Source organism: Neomonachus schauinslandi, chromosome 15, assembly GCF_002201575.2.
Source record: "Neomonachus schauinslandi chromosome 15, ASM220157v2, whole genome shotgun sequence".
NCBI classification, from domain to species: domain Eukaryota; kingdom Metazoa; phylum Chordata; class Mammalia; order Carnivora; family Phocidae; genus Neomonachus; species Neomonachus schauinslandi.
Window position 1 is genome coordinate 20945407 of NC_058417.1, and position 22461 is coordinate 20967867.

Below are 22461 nucleotides of genomic sequence, written 5' to 3' on the forward strand. Positions count from 1 at the left end.
TGTTTGTCATACCAGTCGACGTCCTCACTTACTCTTTTTTCCATTTGCGCTCCGGGGTCCTTGCCAGTGAATAACTAGCTCTTGGCATCACCAATCTCTGTCTTCTCCCAGGGGCTTCATCTTTGCTGTTTGATTATTCTGTTTTAATTTGGAGGGTCTCGTGACTCCTGGAGGACAGCCTCTGACAGGGGCGATGGGGGCTGGGAAGCAAGCCAGGCTTTGGGGCCAGGGACGAACTGCTAATTATGGCAGGTGCCCGTCTGTGAGCCCCGCTGGACACCTTGCCCACACAGGCAGCTGAGGATGGTGGGGCTGTGCAGTTGCAGGAAGATGGCAATGGCTTTTTAATAGCTGGGGCCCCCCCTCATTCATCTGCACATGCTGAGTTTATTTTGCCATTTATCAAATTCTGACTCTAGGGGACCTGAGTTTGGAGTGGTTCGGGCTTCAAGATTAATGACCCGGGTGAATGACAGGTTCCCCTTCTCTTCTAAATAGACGGCACTGCCAATAGGAAGCCCCACTGCCCATTCATCTCTGAAAGGCCCATTTTTCCCCCTCTGCTGAGGCCAGAGATAAAATATTTATTTGGGTTCTAACCAATATGCCACAGCTGCCTCCCTGCCTGCACTAGACAGTGAGCAAGCTCTGAAACGAGCAGGCACTTTAATGGCTCAACCCTGGTTCTGCTTTGCCAAAGGGAGGGAGGGAAGGAAGGAAGGAAGGAAGGAAGGAAAGAAGGAAGAAAGAAAGAAAGAAAGAAAGAAGATAGGAAGGAAGGAAGGAAGAAAGAAAGAAAGAAAAGAAGAAAGAAAGGAAGGAAGGAAGGAAGGAAGGAAGGAAGGAAGGAAGGAAGGAAGGAAGGAAGGAAGGAAAGATCCCAGGCCTCTTTTTGGAGAATGGGTATTCCTTGGATGGAGAACAGTTCTCTACAGGGTTATGCATTTCCTCTGGCTGCCACAGATAGACCTAGAACACACTCAGGCTAAAGCAGATGCCAAAGTGACAGGGTGTTTGAGAGCATAAAGCATAATTTTCTTAGGCAGGCGGGGACAATTCATAAAATCTTTAATTCCCAGGGGTTGTGAAATCTTAAAACCTTAAAACTAGTCCAAACCTCTAATCCTTGAATCCCTGCTAGGATGTATTGTTCCTATATTTGAATGCTTCTGGTGATGGGGAAATCACGACTTCTCAAAGCAGATGATCCCCTGTTTGGAATAATCTGTCTGTTGAAAGCATTTTTGTATACTGAATTGACATCTGCCTCTCTGCAAATTCTACCCACTGGATCAAGAATAGCTTTAAAAACACACAGAACAGTATGGTGATTAACATAGCAATAAAAAAAATTTAAAAAAAAAAACCCACACAGAACAGGGGCGCTTGGGTGGCTCAGTTGTTAAGCGTCTGCCTTTGGCTTGGGTCGTGATCCCGGGGTCCTGGGATCAAGCCCTGCATCGGGCTCCCTGCTCGGCAGGGCATCTGTTTCTCTCTCTCCCACTAGCCCTCCACCCCGCTCATGCTCTCTCTCTCACTTACTCTCTCTCAAATAAATAAATCTTAAAAAACAAAACAAAACAAAACAAAACACACAGAACACATCCATTTCCTCTTCTCAATGGCCTTGGTAAAAAGAAAACCACAGGCCCGAGGTGGGGTCACTTGCTTCAGGATGGCAAACCAAGACTTAATTGCAGTTTCAGCCTCTCTAGGAACAGAGTATTAAGCCAATCCATCCGAATTTTCTGATCAGCACCAATGAGGTCATCGGACCCTGGCTTCACACCATCTGGAAAGCACCTCCTCCACCTCCTCCTACCCAAAGGAAGATGAGGTAATCAGCATATCAGACCCCTTGTTCTTCACCCTAAGGGAAGGTGACCTTGCCTGAAACAATCCTTTCTTTTCATCTGCTAATAACTTCTTGCCCTACCCTCTTTCTTCTAAAAATCTTCCATTTTGTACAGCTCCTTGGAGCTCCTCTGCTTGCTAAGTGGGATTTCTGATTCATGAATCACTTAACAAATCAGTTAGATCTTCAAATTTACTGGTCGAATTTTGTTTTTTTAACAGCCTTCAGCAGAAAGAAAGTAACCTCATTCTCTTTGAGACTTCTTTCCTCCAGGCTACGTCTCCTCAGTAGGCTCTTTCATGCTAGGTGCTGGGGATGCACAGATAAATAAGTCTGTTGAGATCAGGGACATGTACCTCACAGGACACACGTTTAAATCCCTTTGTCAAGTAGGTGGTTCAGGAGGGAGCCTGTGCAGGCTCATTCCAACATTTCTACCCCTCTGCTCATTTCCTTCTTAACTCACACCCAAGAAGGGAGGGTTGACAATTCAGGATCCAGGATGATCATTGGGCCATGTTTGACCAGTGGGTAGGGCCACTGTAGGTGAAGAGCTCACACCATAAGTACAAGTGTCATCTCCCCTTTGCAGTCTAGCCCCAGGAAGTAAGGTGTCCAGGCAGGGTTAGACTACTCAGGACAGACTTAACCATGCTTTCTCTGTTCTGCTTCCTCCGTGTCTACAACCAGGTCAGGCCTACTTTGTCGGATCAGCCATCTTAGAATCAGAAGCTATTGGCATGCCTCTGTGTGTGTGTGTGTGTGTGTGTGTGTGTGTGTGTGTGACTGAGGCATGACTAACTAGAGAAATCCTATGCCAGGGGAATTGAAGACTTGTCCAACTATGAAAAGAATGTCCCTTGCTTATCTTGTTATTCTTCTTTGGGAATAACTCCCTAGATGAGGGGATATCAGGAGGGAAGGATTCAGGAATTCCTAAGCCTCTGGCTTCACACCATCTAGATAGCACCAAACTTCATCATAATCTTCAGTTTCTCTATACCTCTTGAAGGGTACCATCTAGAACTAAAGTGAATACCTACCTTAGAAAATAAAGAAGTAAAAAAGACAGGGACATGGGAAACAGAGGGTGCTTATGCCTTGCCTACCAGAGAAAGATGGGGTAGCCTTGTTGCATCCATTGGTCTCTCTCCTCCTTGTCCTGGAGGGAGGGGCAAAGATAGGTGATAAACTTGTGCTGGGTCTCCTCCCTATCTTGGCTACTAATCTATAGGCAATGATAGGAATCAGCTCAAACAGCTTGAACTGGGTGTGCTCAAAAGAGGTAATGTCAAGAAGTACACCCACTGAGGCTGGGGCTTTGTTCATCTGAGGAATGAGTGATTTGTCCAAACCCATGCTATGGCAGCACAAAGCTAATCAGCTCTGTCTCCTTCAGGTGCTCGGTAGAATGATTGTTAAAATAATGACAGCAGTTTTAATGCCAGAAAAGGTGGAAGTGAGTAATGGGTAAGAATGAAGGAGCAGATAAAGACCACTAGAGAAATAATGGCATTCAGGTCTTTATGTGTTTGGAAGAAAATGCAGCAACATCTATCAAAATTAAAGACATACCTACTCTTTGATCCAGAAATTTCATTTTTAGGCTCCCCCGCCACCGCTACAGATATACTGGTACAGGTAGGTAAAGCAGAAGACTAGTTACATAACACATGATCTATCTGTATGATAGACTACCACGCAGTCTTGAAAAAGAATGAGGTTATGGTGAGATGAAACTATCTTTGAGACATATTAAGAAAGAAACCCTCCAGAACACCGTGCTTTCATTTGTGCAAAATACAAAGGTCTATTGACAGACATAGAGGTTTGTGTATGTTTAGACTATTTATGGAAAGATATACATAAGACTGTCAATACTGCTTTACCTTGGGTTGGGGATGGTGGTGAGGGAATAAGGAATGGAGAAGGAAGAAGGCTTGGTTTTCTTTACATACACTTTTGCATCATTTAAATTCATTATGGTAAGCTTGTACTCTATTCCCAGCAAAAATAGTGTATAATAAAAAGGAAGCATATGCTTTTTGCACATCTGCCAAATGCTGAGCCTCTCATTGCCCCAGATACTTATTGAACACACATTGTTTGCTGCACACCCTGCTAGCCCAACTCCGGAAGGAAGTGTTAAAGATACAGTTCATGCTTTGGGGGAACTTACTGTCCAGGTGGGAAGCAAAATGTATTGACATACTTATTCTACAAGTCCGAGGGAAAATTTAACCTTCACTAGGGAACTGGAGAAGATTTTACAGAGCTGGTTTGAAAGGTATTGGTAGTAGAATTTTGAGACCTGAAGATGGATGAACAGGGTGTGGAATTCCAGGCAGAGAGAACAACGGGAGGAAGATACAGAACAGGAATGGGAGCCAAAGATACAGAACAGGAAACGGACAATCACATTGTGCCTCCTCATCTGCTTGCTTTCCCATTAGAAATCCTTTCTTTTGGGTTACAGTATCATTTGCTTTCAGAAGTCTTTGTGAGAATGCAGACACTTTTGACTGAGGTAAGCGAATAGATTCAGTGGGGGTACTAATAAACCAGCTCCCTCACAAACCCCCATGACTGGATTTGTAACATTTGCCAATTTCCATGGCGTAAGTATTCCCACCATGGCTGCCTTCAAGCTCCCCATACAAAATGGAAGTTAGGAAGAGACACACATAATCTACTCTTTTAAGCTCGACAGAGCTTGCTCCATCAAGTCATTGGATATATCAGAATCTCAGAGTAGCAGAGCTAAAAGAGATGTTGAAGAAATTTTTTAAATGAACCTTAGCTACACAGGGGGAAATAAAGGTGTTTGCACAATGTCAGAGGAAGTGGCTGAATTGGGACACTATCTTTTACCTTTTAGTTTAGGGAAATTTCTATTTTTCCTTGGAAATCACTAATATAATAGAGGGAATGGAACATGGGACTGTGTCATTTTGAGGGAGCAAGAAGGTATAAAGAAAAGCAGAGAGGTTTCTCCTAGAGAGCAGAGGAGGGTAGGGTTCTGGAATGTGTCTTGGTCAACAGGAAGGGTCTGTGTGCTCGGGATTATATGAAAGAACTGTAGTGGGGAGGAAGGGTCACAGTTGAAGAGATTTTAGGGGGAGGGCTTGGAAGACAAAATCCCCAATGGCACGGTTTTGTTCGGGACTGACTTTTCTTTCTGGAACAGGAACATAATAAGCTGACCTGATATATGGAAAAGAAACATTGGGCAAGTCCCATCCATGTCCTTATCATCTGTGTGCACTTGGATAAGTTATTTCCCCTCTGCAGGGGTCAGAACCTTCCTCCTTAAAGGGAAGCCAGGAGATGGGGGTTAGGAGATTGTTTCCCAGGACCCTTCTAGTGTGACATTCTTTGAGCCTGTGAATCAGTTGCTCTGTGAAGAAGCCCCAACAACCATAAATGGGGGACGTGGGGGAAGAGTTGGTAGAGCCTGATGGGTTTATTTATTTATACTCAATCCGAGATAGGCAAAGAGAAATTAAGAACAATAGAAGGTAAAAGTGAGGTTTCTTTTTAAGCTTATGGCAGGTCCAGAGAACAGAAGATAGATTAGGCAAAAACAGGACAGAGGTTCCTTTTTATTATGTCATACATTATAAAGACATGACAGCCCATGCTGAAAACTCTTCAGTGGGGACACATTACCTTCAGGGTGACATCCAAATTCCTTTGCATGGGTATAGGGACCTCCATTTTCTGCCCTTGCCTATCTTTCCAATTTCCTCTCCTGAACCCCCCAGTCCACCCCCCTCCCCCACAATATCCAGGAGCACACACTGCTTGCTAACATGCTATGGTTCAGTCCTCAGACTTTGCACAGACCCCCTCCTGGAATGCTCTCCCCATCACATCTGCTGGGCAAATATCTACTGCTTCTTTGAAATCTTCTCCAGGATTCCAGTGTCTTCCTTAATTCTTTCTAACATGGCAGCCTCCCCCTGCCCTGCCTCGAGATAGAGAAAATCACTCCCTTCTCTGACTGCAGCCATTCTGTGTGCATGCCATTTTCATGGCAATATGGCAATTTTATTGCAAGTTTCTGTTTTTATCTTCCCCACTTCACTGTGAGCTCAGGAAGGCAGGTAACTCCTATCTTGGTTCCTGAGGCTGTAACAATGACAACTGTTGGAGCTGGTGACTAACTCCCAAATGCTGGTAAAACCAAAAAGAAAGAAGGGGAATAAAGTTGCTCTGTAGCCCTCTAGAGTGCCACTGTGGGAGAGAGAGTCAGGTGTGGCAGCCAGATGCAAGGGCTTTTGCTGAAGGCCAAATGGGAGTGCTGATCTACCAAGACCCTCCAATTGTTTTTAGCTGAGCCCCTAAGGGAAATTAAGTGAAGATCCCAGGGGGGCAGGAAGGTTGTAATGATACTATAGAGCAAGGTTAATGAAAGCCTTGTTCAAGGCAGCTCCATGCTGAGCTCCAATAAAGTCATTCTCTCTGGAGGGGAAGATCCTTCCTCAGCTCCCATGCAAACCCATCCCACTGCTAAGGGCTGGAGTGGATGCTGTGACATGCCACCCAGATCCTCCTTCAGCACTGACTCACTGCACCCACCTTCCTTCACCTTCCATAGGTGCTGATCTCCAGAGTATGCTCTAATAAACTTCTTGCATGCCAAACTCCATCCTGGAGTTTGCTTCCTGAGGAACTTATCCTAGTGGATACTATCAGCCTGCTGTTAGGGGCTGTAGAGATTAGCAGAGTGGTCAGACTTGGTAGGTTGGGGTGATGACCTCTTGAGACAGGAGCAGGAACTGAGACTACAGGCAGAATGGTGACCCCATCAGGGCTACCATGGGAGCCACAGAGAGGACTGGGGTCGATAGATGTCATCAGAGTGGTGCTTAGCCCTGGCCCCCAGGCAGCAGCCTGCCATGGCCATCTGGGACAACTTCAGCAGCAGTGGGGAGGTAGCAGTCGGAGTGAGTCATACTTGTGATATCACACCAGCAGGAGCTCTCAGTGTGGTGCCATCTCACAAGGTGCTCTCAACCATGGCTACACCTTAGACTCGCTTCCAAAGTACTGATTCCAGGTCTTGACCTTGAGAGATTCTGGCTTCACTGGGCTGCAGTAAGGCGGAAGCCCTTGCATGTCTTTTTTTTTTTTTTAAGATTTATTTATTTATTTGAGAGAGAGAGTGTGCAGGGGGAAAGGCAGAGGGAAAGAGAGAGGGAGAGAAGCAGACTCCCCATAGCACAGAGCCTGACTCAGGGCTTGAGCTCACGACCCTGACCCTGAGATCATGACCTGAGCCAAAATCAAGAGTCGGATGCTTAACCTACTGAGCCACCCAGGTACCCCCCCACTTGCATGTTTTAAAGGGTTGATTTCTAGTGTGCAGCTCTGGTTGAAAACTACCAAGATGGTGAAAAGATGATACACTCTGAAATCAAACAGAGTTGGGTTTGAATCCTGGTCCTACTGGTGGCTAGGGAACTTCAGCATGTAGTTAATTTTCTGAGCTTCTATTTCCTCATCTGTAAAATCTGGTAAATCACATATTTTATAGAAATATTGAAAGGGAAATATGCTAATAGTAATAGCAATGATGGTGATAGTAGCCTTCAATCAGTGGAGCTATTATCATGGTCATTGTCATTACGATTTGTGTTCATACTTGGCCTTATACTCCTCCTCTTCCAGGGTACAGCACCCTATTGGTAGACTTGCCTTTCTTAGCTCCTGCTCTATTATGGGGGAGACCTGTCCCCTTATCCCAGCTGTTGCTACCTGAAGTCCAGCAAACTATAGCTACAGCAGCTAAATGCAAACCCACTGCCCCTGCTGGGGTTGACCAGATGATCCAACATTGGCATCCATGGTTGCATTTCTGCTCACACCTGGAATAACACGTGCAGCAGTTCAGCCCTTCAAGATGACACTGGCAGGTATATGGCTGCTGTGTGCAAAAGTAAGCAAGACAGGTTTTGCTCATACATAAAGGCAGCAATAAGGCCCAGGATACTTAAATGCTTTCCCCAGAATTGCAGCAGTTACCATGCAGCTTTGAACAAGTTCCTTTTCCTCTCTGTGCCTTAGTTTCTTGTTCTGAAAAATATGGGTGGCTGATCTGGAAAAATGAGTACTCTGCTCAATTTGGTGCTGCTGATTCTCCAAACATTCCCCTTCCCCACCCCAAGCAGATGCCTTGGGGGACTAACATCATGCCTGCTTTTTCCCCACAGAGACTCCAATGTCAAAAGTCAGGGCTCTGAGAGATGCCATTTCACAGTAAGGGACCTGAGAGTCTGCCCTGGCCACTGCCCACCCTAGGTACCCTCAGCCCCGCCTCCCAAGGGTTGTAAGTTTCCCCATTTCTCCTCCTGCCATTGAGAACTTTAAATAGCCTCCAGCACACTATGTGGCTGCCAGAAGTTTTAATTAAATAATGTCCAGCTGTCAGAAAAGCTGTTATAAACGGTCCTTTTGTCTGCACCACTGTCTGGGAAGCCAGGAAGGAGAGAACTCAAGGGTTATAAATATGAAGGCAGAAGTTCAGTGGGCAGCCTGGGGGCAACAGCTTTTGGCACCCTGAAAACCACTGGAGGGATTTTTTTTAAATATGTTAATTAGTCCATGGAAGGGTTCCTAGCCCTGGCTCTGTGACTGGATTTGCATGTGGGATAAGCTGAAAAGGGACTGGGGAAACTGGTGTCCTTTTCTAGAGCTGCTTCTCCTAGGCTGCAGTCAGCATCCCTTTTACAATCCAGATGGGAAAGTAAAGAGGGCAGGGTGGGTGCTGGCAATCAGAGACAGTTCTCCGATGAACTTTCATGATTGCTTCCCTCTTCCCCTTCCTTCTTTTTGTCCCTCCTTCCTCCCTTTCAACATACACTCTTGAGTCTCTATGATGTTTGAGAGTTCTCTCTAATAATGAGGAATATGGGGACGAAATGCACATTTACTGAGTATATATTAAGGGCTAGATATTTTGCATACATTATTCCATTTAACTATCACAGAACACCCAGGAGATAATTATTATAAAACTCGATATTGTAGATAAGGGAGTTGAAGCTCTTTGAGATTATACAACTTTGCCAGGTCACTCAGCCTGTAATGCAAGGCCTGGGGATTAGAACTCCATTAGCCTGTCATCTCCACTGGGACAGAGGCCGAACATCTTTTGGGTATTGTTTTGCTAGGGTGCTGCAAAGTACCTGGCACATAGAGGACTTGAGAAATATTGATGAAAGGAGGAAAGGAAGGGAGAGAAGGAGGAGAGAAGAAACCCACTCAGTTGTGTCACACACCAAAGCCAATGACTTCTCTATCATGGCACATTTTCTCTGGAGAGTACAGGCAGGCAGGTATAAACCAGTTAAATGTATAAAACAGTTGAGGGAAAGGAGTTGCTAAAATGTGTACAAAAACATCATGATTAGAAAGCAGACAATTGGTTTCAAGAGTCATAGAGGAGGTGGAGCTAAAATGCTATGGGTATTCAGAAGAGGGAAGCATCACTTCCAGGTGCAGGAATGGGGGCTTCATGGAGGAGGCCAAATTTGTGCCTTAAAGGATGAGGGGGACTGAGAGATGAATGGCAGGTAGGCTGATCAGATAGAAGAGATGGGGGAGACTCATAAATAACCTACCAAGGAAGGGATAGACCAATGGTCAGGGAGCCACTTGGATGGGAACCCAAACTTCATAGTGTTCTGGTAAGGTGCCTGGGATTAATCTGGTAATGCCATGGGTGAGGGAGAGGTGCTCAGAGCAAAGGCAATCCAGACTGAATGAGCCTGAATCTGTGATTTACACGCATGTGTGTGTATGTGCATGCACATGCTGAGCAGGGGTGGTTGGTACTCTTTCCTGAGCTTAGGTGCCATTTGGCCCAAGTGGAAATTTGTCTGTTTCCTTGGTGGCTCTGTCATATGCAGGTCTGCCATTAACCTCTATCTAGGCATTCTGCTGATGGGTTCTGCAGCAGCAGAAGAGGTGTGGAGTGACTCCCAGAATGGGCATATTCTGGCATATTCTGGTGGGTAGAAGACTTAGACCCTGGCCTTCCCCTAGCAGACAGGGTCAGGTGTGGCACCAACAAAGCTGGTTTTGGGAGTAGAAGATACAGCCCAGGGACTTGGGAGCTGGAAGGGGCTAGGAGGATAAGGGCTCTGACTTCACTTCTCTATTTGTCCCCAACATCCTGCAACCCGCCACCCCCAGTAGCACAGAGCACCTGGCCTAGTGCCCAGGGTGCATGAAGGCTTCCTGAGGCTATTGTTGAGTTGTCCCTCACTTTTGCCAGACATTCCCTGAGAGTGACAGGAACAAACAGTTCACTGGTTTGGGGATCATTAAATAATGACAGCCAGTGCACTCACCTTTGTGGACAGACCATCTGGCAGCATCCCCAAAGGCCAAATGGGAACTCCCAGGGCTGTTTCAAGAGGCATGGATGTTCAACATGAGAAGAGCTGAGGTGGACAGACTCAGGATTACCTTGATAAGAGCCCTCCCCAGCACAACATAAGAGCCCAGCCAAAGGTGACTGTCACTTTCTAGTGAAGGGGTCGTCCCTTGCCTGCCACAAAAACTTGTCTGTTCCATTGATGGGGAGCCCTTGGAGCTAGCTTTAGAGCAGGTGGTGTAGACAATTCTCCATAGGATGGGATTCCAGGAACAGGGGTGGAGGATTCTAGGGACACTAGATATGAAGTAGAGATTTTGAATTTGGCATATCTGTCATCAGGTCCAGACAGGTATCCTGTTACCTGCCTGGGTGGCCTTGGGCATGTCTCTAAATGTCTCTGGGCCTTGATTTTCATTTTATAAACATTCATTCAGTAAGCCCTTCGTGAGCACCTACTGTGTGCAAAATGCTGTGTTAGGTACTAAAGGGGTGGGCAGCAGAGAAAAGTATATGATCTCTGCTCTCATGGAGCTTCCAGTCTAGTGGAAGTAAGCAAGTAATCACACAAATAAATGCATTAGAACACATTGCGGTAAATGTTCTAAGGGAAATATAGTGGGTGCTATGGGAGAACCCATTAGGCTGGCCTGGGAAGACCTCTTTGAAGAAGTGCCTGGGAGCTGATACCTGAAGGGTAAGTACAAATTATAGGAATCAGACTTGGAGGAAGGTCTTGTGCAAAGGCCCTGAGGAGCGGAGCACAGTAACCTGTTTTAGGAGCTGAAGTTAAACCTGTGTGGCCAGAATGCAGTGAGCAAGGGGCAAAGTGGAGTAACATGAGTCTGGGGATGGAGGGCAAGAGAAGGGCCGATCAACCAAGAGAAGCCCATCAACCAAGAGAAGGATTGGGGACTTTACCCCGTGGTTGTCGGGAGACCGTTGCTCAATTTTGAAAAGAGTGGGATGGCTAGATTCACATGCTAAAAATAAAATAAACAATCAGAGATGGAAAAAAACCAACAAAACCACAAAATAGTTGGACTTCCCTGCAAGGGAAAAAAGAGATTTGAACAAGGATTTTCATGTTATAGCATCTACCCCCATGGGAATAATCTACTAGCAGAACAAAGAATTATGTACAAAAATATTCATTATAGTTAAAAAGACCCAAACCACTCTGGCTGTTGTGTGAAGAGAATAAACATAATAAATCTGTAGTGTTTGCTTTGAGCTAAGCAAGACAAAGGCAGGGCCTCAGCCCCAAAGGGACCAGAAGCAATGATTCTCAACCTTGGCTGTACTTTAGAGACACCTGCAATGATAGCCAGCTTCCAAAAGGCCCCCCAAAAGCCTTACTTCCTGGTATACATGTCCCTAGGCAGCCCCTCCCACTCTGAATAGGACTATCCTATTCAATGTAACCAAGTGGATATTGTGGAGACAATGGAGTGTGACTTTAAGGCAAGGTCACAAAAGACACTGTGGCTTCTGTCTTGCTCTCTCTTAGATCACTTGCCCTGGGGAAAGCTAGCTGCCATGTTGTGAGGATGATCAAATAACCCTATAGAGAGATTCATGTGGCAAGTCATCCAGGCCTCCAGCCAACAGCCAAGTGAAAGAGAACCTCTTAGGAAACAGGTCCTCCAGTCCCAGCTAACATCTTGATTGTAACCTCATGAAGGACCCTGAGCCAGAACCACTAAGCCACTCCTAGATTCCTGACACACAGAAGCTGTCAGAGAATGCTTATCTATCACTTTAAGTCATTAAGTGATCTGTTGCAAAGCATTAGGTAATCAGTGTTCCTAGGAGATTTTAAAAATACTGATGCTCAAGCCCCATCCCTGGAGATTCTGATTCTTTTGGTCTGGGGTAAAGTCCAGGCATTGGTGTGTCTAAAACCCTCCAATAACTCCAATATACAACCAAGATTGAGAACCACTGACTAGAGCACTGGGTAGGTCAACAAAGAAGGCTTAGGTACGAGGTATTGCCTCAATTTCCAGAGCTAGAACTTTGTTTATGCTGAGGGTTCTATCCTGGAGGAGGCAAAAACCCAGTTTGTGGATCAGAGCCCTGGGTCACTGTGGACTTATAGTCAGGTTCCCTTAGTGTCCACAGCTTCTGACCATGGGATACCTGAATTTCCCTAAGGATACAGGTCTATAGAAAGGAATTGAGTGGCATTAGCTGAGGGGAGAAGAGAGGTCCTTTTACAGACAACAGCTTTGACTTGTAAACCCTCTCTGCAGTCCTACACGTTTGGGATGAAGTTGTGCAGGATGCCCCACTGGAGTGATGGACAGCTGTCCTGCTTCCTCCCACCTGCCATTGTGTTTTCTACCAAGACCCCATTCTTGCCTCTGAATATGTTCTTTGAAAACTTTATGAGCAATGATGACAGCTGATTCCAAAAACCTTTGTGCATCCCCGAGTTTCCATGGTTAACGGGACATTGTTCCCATCTCTGAACAATAAGTCAGGGGCCCGACAGTCTCTTTGCTCTCCTTCGTGTTACCTCCCTGATGAAACCTGCAATAAAGTAATTAAAATGATTGTAAAGGGAGTCCTAGGAGATGAAAGACGCTGATGAGACAGGCAGATGCTGTGAGCTCACCCAGCTCTCTCAGCACTTCATGCCGGGGGTGACTGGGCTGGTGTCCTGTGATTCGCTTAAGAATGGGCACTGGTACCAGCTGCATCTGTGTGATACCTTCTGAGCACAGAAGCACTGATAGACATTTTTTTGAGCACCTGTAACATGCTAGGTGTAGGAGATACAGAATGTAGTAAGATCCTCTTCCTGTTCTCAAGGAGCTCTTAGCTTGGTAGAAACAAATAAGGAAAGAGATAATAGAATATGATGAGTACTGCACTTGGGGACCCATGATAGCCCAGAGGAGGCACTGCACTTGGCCCAAGAAGTCTCTGGAGGAAGTGAGATCTGAGGTGTTTTGTTACCTGGGCAAAGATGGAGGGAAGTCAATACAAGAGGAGCAGAAAGTACAATGTACAGGTGTAGGAGCTTGAGGCTTTTCAGGGGAATTGCAAGCATCTCCTCGTGGGTCTAAACATTTTCCTTGGATCTACAGCTTAGGATTGTGGCCTAAAGGCAGCTGGCGAGCAACACCTCTTTGAGTACCAGGCTGTACACGAGGGGCACACAGTGGGCAGAATTAACCATTTCCCATCACCCCACCCTGCTGTATACCCAGATCCTACTCTTCCTTTTCACCAACTGTGGATGACCCTCCCCTTCATTGCTCCAGCCCCGTCTCTAGAACCAGGACTTTGATTTGCTTGACCCACTGAAACCCTGGCTACTAGCCAGTTTCTTCCTTCTGTCTCCTGCCTATGTCTTATTAAAACTGGCTACCATGTAATCAACCTTTCTGACTCTCAGATGGGCCTCGGGGCCTTCTCTTATGAACTGTGTCCATAGGCAGCCTTAGCATTTGTAAGTGTTTTACTGGACTAAGAACTGGACGGAGTTGGCCTGGGGAGGGAGAAACCCAAATGCCAGAAGGGATTCCGAGAGACACATCTGGAAGGGACACAGGCATTAAGAGTAGGGCACCCCCGGGGGGTGCCTGGGTGGTTCATTTGGTTAAGTATCCAACTCTTGGTTTTGGTTCAGGTCATGATCTCACAGTTGTGAGATCGAACTCCACATGGGGCTCCGCACTTAGTGTGGAGTCTGCTTGAGATTCTCTCCCTCTCCTTCTTCCCTCCCCCTTCCCCATGCTCTCTCTCTCTGTAGAATAAATTAAAAAATCTTTAAAAAAAGGAGTAGGGAACCCCGGATTCCTATGGGGGAAATGTGTTATATGGAGTGAGGCGTTAACCAGCATAAAACCCTGGGTAAGAAGGTAAGAGGCTCCTGGGTATTTTCTACTTCCTGTCAGTGGCCCTAGAACAGGAGTCACAGTGTAGATGCCTTCTGTGCACGCAAGGCCAGGAAGATTGTGTAAATGGGTCATCTGGCCAGTGAAACCAGGGAGGGGGTTGGCACAGAGCAAATAGGAAAGCCCACATCCATCTAATGGGGGATGCTGCTGCTTAGTCCCAGCCAGTTGCTGCCATGTGGGAATGCAGGTGCAGTGTAACTAGACACTGGAATCTCTCAAGATAAACCAAAAATCTGGATTCTCATGGAAAATAATTGCCAGTTCGTTCACATAAAAACAAACAAAAAACACATACCTAGAAAAGATGAAAGCAACATGGTTTTTGAATTTCAGCAATTCCCCCACGTAAGACAAACAGAGCAACTAGAGACCAAAACTACAGACAGTGACAGCAAACCAGGTGATGAGCTACTCCCATGAACCCTAAAACACACAAGTAAATGGGACAAATCACTAAACCCCATGCCCTGTGTGGTCTCAGCATCTACGTGGGAGGCAGCAGAGGGAATGGTCAGGTACTTGATGGAGCTGAGAAAAGAATCATACCCAAATAGCCAACAGATGCTTCCTGGGAAGCAGGGAGGTGGGGTAGCAATTTGAAAACAGCAGGTGAAAAACGGGAAGTTCTGCCCAGGCGAGAGAGTTTCATAGTCATGGGGGGCAAGGGAAGAGACACCTTTGTAATTGCTCCAAGGAAGGCTGCCAAAGAGACGCGGTAGTCCCACTCCCTTTTGGGGGCCGGGATGGGGCAGCTTGTGTCCCACTGGAGTTTTGGGACTGTCTGCTGTGCAGGGCTCAAGTCTGCCATATTAATAAAGAGACAGGAAAGGGTGGCACCCCACCCCCACCCCCCATACACACACCGGTGTTTCCCACCGGCCTCCAGGACTCCTCTCAGTGGCTCTTCCCCTGCCTCGCTTGCCCAGCCTTTGTCAGAAGGAAGCCTAGCAGCAAGGGCCTTGGAACAGGCTCAGGACAGGGCTGAATGAGGGGCCGGGGAAGGCCGGCCAATTGTGCAGCTGTGGGTTGTGTTACTACTCAAAACACGCATGTGAACATCGGCCTCCACAGGCTTCCTCTGGATCCTGGAAGAAGAAAAGCATGGGCTCAACTGCTTAGGTGCAACAATTTTGTGCCAGGAAGACACTTTTCTTTGTTCAAAGCACTTTGAAGTCTCCTATTTTGACTCAACAGGACAAACTCGATGACTTAAAATGGATGCAATTCCAACCAGTTTAGATTTTTGTACCCATTGAGAGTCCATGAAACTCAAGTCAAGGAATCTTTTGAAGAAAGACAACAGTTGTACTCCAACAGGACCATCTAGTTTAAGATCAAACATTAGTAATCAGCAAGGACTACTTGAACACTGTTAGGCTTTTAAGAATCCTATGGCAGCAGAAAGAAAAAGAGGATAATTGAATTGGAAAAAGAAATAACAGGCTTAAGCAAGACAATGAAAACTTGCTTATGAAAAGAACACAGAACAACAGGAGGCTGGATCAAAGCCACATGCCTGGTGAAGAATCTGGAAGCAAAGAACATATTACCCAAGGGCACATCAGAATACATTTTACCAGCTGCCTTAAGCAGTCTTCCTTTGGAAAATTTCAAGATTCTTGAACAAGATCAACAAGATAAAATGTTTCTAAGTCCCTAAAACAGACCTTCATTTAAGATTAGCTTGCTTAGGACTTGATGCCCATCCTTCATTCTATTCAAAGGTAAAAATATTTAAGGAAATTATGCCAAAGTTGGGTATTTGATAAAGTTTTACTTGAAGTAACATTGTTACTGTATAATTTATGAAGACTTGATTACAAAAAAAGATGGAAACTTTCTATGAAATTTTTATTTGAAAAAGAATGAAAGTGCCTTTCATGAGAATTATAGACTTAGAGATTTTGCCAGGAAATTGTATGCTTGCAAGGTGTTTGTGGTTCTTTTTTTTTTTTTTTTTTTAAGATTTTATTTATTTATTTGACAGAGAGAGACACACAGCGAGACAGGGGATACAAGCAGGGGAGTGGGAGAGGGAGAAGCAGGCTTCCCGCCGAGCAGGGAGCCCGATGTGGGGCTTGATCCCAGGTCCCTGGGATCGAGTCCTGCATGGGGCTCCCTGCTCAGTGGGGAGCCTGCTTCTCCCTCTGCCTGCCGCTCTCCCTGCTTGTGCTCTCTCTCTCTCTGACAAATAAATAAAATCTTTAAAAAAATCAAACTACTTTTAAAGAACTGTTTTTGACAATGGGTTTAATTTCTATTAGAAAACAATTTTTTTGGGGCGCCTGGGTGGCTCAGTTGGTTAAGCGACTGCCTTCGGCTCAGGTCATGATCCTGGAGTCCCGGCATCGAGTCCCGCATCAGGCTCCCTGCTCGGCAGGGAGTCTGCTTCTCCCTCTGACCCTCTTCCCTCTCGTGCTCTCATTCTCTCTCTCTCAAATAAATAAATAAAATCTTAAAAAAAAAAAAAAAGAAAACAATTTTTTTTCCCTGTACCTTTTGGGATATTGCATTCTAGATAAGATGCTAAGTAGGAGTTAACCAACAGAAAATATGACTTAAAAAAAAAAAGAAAGAAACTGGAAGGTCCCGCCCAATCTACTAGTGGGTGAATGCAAGGGGTCTGTGGCAATGTCTGAAGGGATGGAGCAGTTCAGACCCTGTGAATGTTGAGAATTGACCAGCCAGGCATCGCCAAAACAGGGTCCACATACTGATGAGAAATTGCTGGGTGTGGGATCAAAACTGAGTAAAGAGGAGTAATAGAATCAAAAGAAAGAGAAGGTCCATATAAAAATGGGGTAGGTGAACAGAGCCAGGAAATCTCAGAAGATGAGTTGCCATATTTTTAAATACAACACAAAAGCAACCAAAGAGAGAGCCCTGTGCAGTTAGAAACGCTACCCTGAATGAGGACCTCCTTCACAAAGTTCAGGAAAATTGCATTTACTTAAAAATAAACATTATAAAAATGTTGAGGGTGAAAGCCACACAAAATTATTATTAGAACAAAGAGAATAAGGAACATAGTAACGTCTTTATAGGTGGCGAAAGTATGCTAGAAAGAGACACCTACAAAACAAATCAAAACTGTAACCTAGGGGCACCTGGGTGACTCAGTCGGTTAAGCGTCTGCCTTCTGCTCAGATCATGGTCCCAGGGTCCTGGGATCGAGCCCCGCATCGGGCTCCCTGCTCGGCAGGAAGACTGCTTCTCCCTCTCCCACTCCTCCTGTTCCCTCTCTCACTGTGTCTCTCTCTGTCAAATAATAAAATCTTTAAAAAAAAATCTGCAACTTATTACTTCAAAATGAGCTAAAAAACATTAAAGAAATGACATCATCATCCACATAAGTGAGAGTCGTAATAATCATAACCTCAGAAGTCACATGACAAATCAGGAAAATGTTAGAAGAAAAGAAAAGATAAAAGTCATTTCAGAAATGAAGACCCAAACTAGAGGGAACACGATAAATAGACTTAGTAAAGAATGCCTTACAGATACAGAAAGTAAAAAGGAAGAAAATTGTTAAGACTAAAAAGAAGTAGGGAAAAAAAAGAAGATAAAAGGAATTTGAGAGAAAATGAAAATACCGAAAGAGGCATGGACTATCTTATATGTAGCAATAGGGGTCCCTGAAAAACAAGACCAAAGCCAGGGGAAAGAACAAATACTAGAAATTATGATTTCAGGAAACTTTCCTGAAATAACAACAATAATGAAATATCTGAACCTACATATTGAAAGAACACATGCACACAGTGTACCTGAAAAATTGAGCCTGAATGATGGAAAGCAAGACATTCTGGTAAAATTGCTGCACTTTAAGAAGGAAATAATAAAGGAGAAGACAATTACTTAGGCATGTAGCCAAAAAAAAGAGGAAATGGCTTATAAGGGAAAGAAAAATGAGGTTATCAGACTTTCCGACAATATGCTTTATATTGGAAGACAATGAAGTAATGTTTTTTAAGGTACCTTAGGAAAGCAAATATAATTCAGGAGTTTTCTATCCAGAAAAACTGGCTTTCGTGTACAAAGGGCACAGGTAACTACTATCAGCATGTAAGAACTCAAGGAATGGTATTCCTAGGAGCTCTTCCCGAGGGATTTACTAGATAATAAGCTTCAGATAAGCATAATAACCAGAGATGTTGGTCTGAAGGACCGCGGGTGAGCATTACTGCACAGCTAATATAAGAGTAAGACTGAATGAGGACCAAACGGCAGACAGCATAGTCTGCAAGGCTTTATGATTTGGAAATATAGATACAATACAATTACACAAGTTCAGGGGACAATGAGGGGAACATATGCAGATTTAAAATTTTTTTTTAATTATTTATTTAAGAGAGAGAGCTTGAAAGAGAGCACGAGATGGGGGAGGAGGGAAAGGGCAGAGGGAGAGGGAGAAGCAGGCTCCCCGCTGAGCGGGGAGCCAGATGCAGGGTTCCATCCCAGGACTCTGAGATCACGACCTAAGCTGAAGGCAGATGCTTAACCCACTGAGCCACCCAGGTGCCCCATATGCAAATGTTTTTTCCAATCATTTTCAGTAATCATATTTGTGGTAATAGCATTTGTATTGTTTTTCTGAGACTATTGAGTGGATAATGTGAGATAAAGCAAATGATTAATCATGGGGAATTCTAATCTTATTATCTCCTGCATCCTTAAGAAACCAGGAGACTCAGTTTGGCAGAAAAGAGATACAGATGCAAGAGGGAAGAGATTAGGTAAAATGCAGGAGTTCTAAATTTGAGTTGAAAGATCTGTGTCTGTAGTATATATATTTTCTAGCTCTGTCCACTGAAAAAGCCTAGAAACCATGACCAAACTAGTAGCAATGAGCATCTCTAGGACACAGATGGTGGTCTTGAAATATTGTTTCCCACCAGAAGGCTTCAGGGCTTCTTGAGAAGTGTCTGATTTCATTTCTTTTTTTTAAGATTTTATTTATTCATTTGAGAAAGAGAGCAGAGGGAGAGAGAGAGAGCACATGAGTGGGGCGGAGGGGGAGAGAGAGAGGGAGAAGCAGACTCCCTGCTGAGCAGGGAACCCTATGTGGGGCTCAATCCCAGGACCCCAGGATCATGACCCAAGCTGAAGGCAGACGCTTAACCAACTGAGCCACCCAGGTGCCCCGAGAAACATCTGATTTCAGATTTGAGGCTGGAAACATGCAAGATGTCTGGAATATTTTTCATATTAGATGGCAAAAAGGTTATCCAAGGTCACTAAATTCATGTTAAAGGATTGGGAGGCCAACTTAAAGTTAACTCCCACTGACCAAAGGTGAGTCTGTCTGAACTGCAGTAAGGTTAATAGAAATGGGTTAAAACCCATCACTTCTATTTAAATACTTGTATTCATAATCATACTTACACATTTATAAATATATAAAGTTTATGTGTATATATAATTGGTCAGCTTGGGAAGATGATAGGGAACCAGTTCATTATTTGAAATCTGATTAAGAAAGAGAATGGATCAAGCAAGTATTCTGCTTTTCCTAAAGGGAAAACTATAGGGAAAGTATCTCTTGATAGAGGTATTCCAAATAATAAATGGAAAAGAGGTGATTACATTAGAATAACATTGTTTGTAACCTCTAACAAATGATTGACTCTAGGCATTGAGTATCAATGGCTGCAAGCATTATAAAAGGAAAAAAGGACATCAGTTACCTCTTAATGTACCACTTGTGGTCTGGCCAAAGGGATCAAACCTGAGTGTGATCAGGCCTCTGGACTCAGTTGCCCATTTGCAGGAAATGCAGGGGACAGGGAGCATGTTGAGCTGCATGACCAGTGAGCAATCAGCAAATCCCAGACAGTGTAAGTTGTTAGAAACAGGGAGGGATGGAGAGCATCCTGTAGTGCCTTAAAACACACGCCGAGGTGTTTAAACAGGCAGGACTAAATTCTGGTCCCTAGAGATGCACATTTGGGGGATAAAACTATAGAGAAAACATAAAGAATGGTTTCCTGTAAAAGTCAGAATGTAATTCCTTTTGGGGGAAGGGAAGAGACTGTGACTGGAAAGGGGCACATGGAAGCAACTTCTGGGATCACTGGCCAAGTTCTACTTCTTGACCCAGGTGGTGGTTATGAGGATCTTATGATAATATATTTTTTCAAGCTATAAATTTATTTTGTGTGTTTTTCTTTATTTTATTTTAAAATAAAAAGGCTTATGTTTTAATATACATATCTATGTAGGAAAAAGATAGCATACCCATGGGGACCCCCTTGGTCACTAAGACCTCCACATTCCAATTCTGCCTGGGAGGACACTGGGTATTGGTTCTAACACGAATTCCCAACTGAATATTCTCTGCTTTTTAGACAGTTAAAGACATTATTCCAAAGAGCACATAGAAGTCATGAGAGTAAACTATGGGCTTTTATTAGGCAGCCAAGAATGAGCTGAATAATAAAATAAAAATTGGCCCGGAGTAGAGGGCTCCCTGCATTTGACATTTCCACTTTATTCTAACCAGGAGCTCTCTGGGAGAGTCCCAGAAAATGTCATGAGAAATGTATATTTATAATGGTGGCTCAATATTGTTAGGCGAATTTTACCTTAATAACCAATACGCAAAATTTCATGGTAATTGTGATATTTCCACCACAATATATATCTCCATCACAATTAGGATTCTTCCCTTTAAAGGTGAGTTTGGCTTCAAGATTCCTTTAAATAGCAGCTGGGCAGGAGAAGGTAAGCATTTGTTTACAGAACTGTAATTGCTTTACAGTGTGGAGGGAGGTGTGGGCTGTTCAAGGATTGTGCCAGCCCCTGGGCAAACAAGGCATGGTTACACAGAGCGGACCCATGGTTGGGAGGGCCAAGATGTGCATAACAATGCAAAGAATTAGGGAATATCCTGCATTTCCTACTCAGGCCAAACCCCCAACTTTTCTTCTTCATTAGCTTGGATCTTCACACAGTAAGATAGAACTTACACAAAGAAAACCAGGGTGTTATGTCCACAATAGCCAAACTGTGGAAAGAGCCAAGATGTCCATCGACAGATGAATGGATAAAGAAGATGTGGTATATATATACAATGGAATATTATGCAGCCATCAAAAGGAATGAGATCTTGCCATTTGCAACGACGTGGATGGAACTGGAGGGTATTATGTTGAGTGAAATAAGTCAAACAGAGAAAGACATGTATCATATGATCTCACTGATATGAGGAATTCTTAATTGCAGGAAACAAACTGAGGGTTGCTGGAGTGGGGGGTGGGGTGGGAGGGATGGGGTGACTGGGTGATAGACACTGGGGAGGGTATGTGCTCTGGTAAGCGCTGTGAATTGTGCAAGACTGTTGAATCTCAGATCTGTACCTCTGAAACAAATAATGCAATATATGTTAAGGAAAAAAGAGAAGAAGAAGAAGGTAGCGGGAGGGGAAGAATGAAGCAGGGGAAATCGGAGGGGTAGACGAACCATGAGAGACGATGGACTCTGAAAAACAAACAGGGTTCTAGAGGGGAGGGGGGTGGGAGGATGGGTTAGCCTGGTGGTGGGTACTGAGGAGGGCACGTTCTGCATGGAGCACTGGGTGTTATGCACAAACAATGAATCATGGAACACTTCATCTAAAACTAATGATGTAATGTATGGGGATTAACATAAGAATAAAAAAAAATTAAAAAAAAAAAAAGAAAACCAGGGTGTTCAGAATTTCTGAATCACTATGTTGAGCACATTTTCTCATTATTCAAATTAGTCATAGAGGCTGTTTTTGCTATTTTGGGGTTCTTTAGCATGTGAATTCCCTTCCTATGTTTGGGGACTTCTCTATGGTATGGAATTTGGTGAGAAGAAGAGACTCTCTCTCACCCTAACAGCTGAAAAGTCCAATGACTTATTTTTCCAGTCACCTTTGTGGTTAGGAGGCAGGCACAGGACCTGGGTCCAACAAATCAGAAACACTCACTCCAGACTTTGTGGCCAAGAAACAATGATGGTGGGGAATTCTGGAAGCAGTAGTGGAGGGGTGCAGCGGCATCCTGTTTCTACGGATGGGGTGGCAGACTCAAACTCAGTGTCTTGGGTTTAATGGTGGAGAAGCAGGGTTTTCAATGGTCTTTTGAGTATGGGCTATCCTGCACAGCCTACCTGTATTCCGGCTAATTTTCTGAAGATGATTCTATTCTACAGTCTTCTTGGCAATTCTTTGAGCAACCCAGTCTTTCAACAAAGGTCTTCCCTGCTTAAATCATCGGGAGCCTTTCCTTTCCTTTCCTTTCCTCTCCTTTCCTTTCCTCTCCTCTCCTCTCCTCTCCTCTCCTCTC

At 44.5% G+C, this 22461-nt stretch overlaps 1 protein-coding gene and 1 pseudogene across 1 annotated transcript in view; one reads left to right on the top strand and one right to left on the bottom strand.

Moving 5' to 3' along the window:
• The window catches only part of ASIC2 (acid sensing ion channel subunit 2), a 1092913-nt gene that overhangs the window by 432747 nt on the left and 637705 nt on the right, over window positions 1–22461 (bottom strand). The window lies entirely within an intron of this gene.
• LOC110593115 lies at window positions 15135–15809 on the top strand (annotated as a pseudogene).